This window comes from Lolium rigidum, chromosome 2, assembly GCF_022539505.1.
Source record: "Lolium rigidum isolate FL_2022 chromosome 2, APGP_CSIRO_Lrig_0.1, whole genome shotgun sequence".
Classification (NCBI taxonomy): domain Eukaryota; kingdom Viridiplantae; phylum Streptophyta; class Magnoliopsida; order Poales; family Poaceae; genus Lolium; species Lolium rigidum.
Window position 1 is genome coordinate 282,822,354 of NC_061509.1, and position 617 is coordinate 282,822,970.

A 617-nucleotide genomic window follows, 5' to 3' on the forward strand; every position below is an offset into this window, starting at 1 on the left:
TTTGAGAGGCGGCGGGATCGAAAGAAAAAGGCAAGTGACCAAATTTGAGGTGCCAAAAAAACTCCAAGAAAAGAAAGTTTTATAGTGCATAGAGGATGACATGCGGGTCCCGAGTTAGCAGCAGCGGTATCACCGTTTGAGAGGCGGCAGGGGATCGAAAGAAAAAGGCAAGTGACCAAATTTGAGGTGCCAAAAAAAACTCCAAGAAAAGAAAGTTGATTGCACATAGAGGATGACATGCGGGTCCCATTTAGTAGCAGCGGTCTCAACGTTTCCAAGGCGGCAAGGGATCAAAAGAAAAAGGAAGTAGCCAGAAATCAGGGGGTCAAAAAAATCCAAGAATAGAAAGAATTTTGGTTCATAGAGGATGACATGCGGGACCCATGATCCTGCATCGTAAACGGCTCGATCGGAGAACGTTGAACGAGATGGCGCGATCGAGAAAAACAATGCCAGAGAGGCTGCCATCTGGGCCCTACATCTCTCGGCGGTGCGGATTTGCGTTGACTCGGCCGGCGAACCCGAGAATTCGCGATGCACCACGTCCCGGGCCACCATACGCGACGTTTTGGCCGCTTTCGTCGGGCTAGGTGGCCTCAAAAACGAGAAAAAAAAGT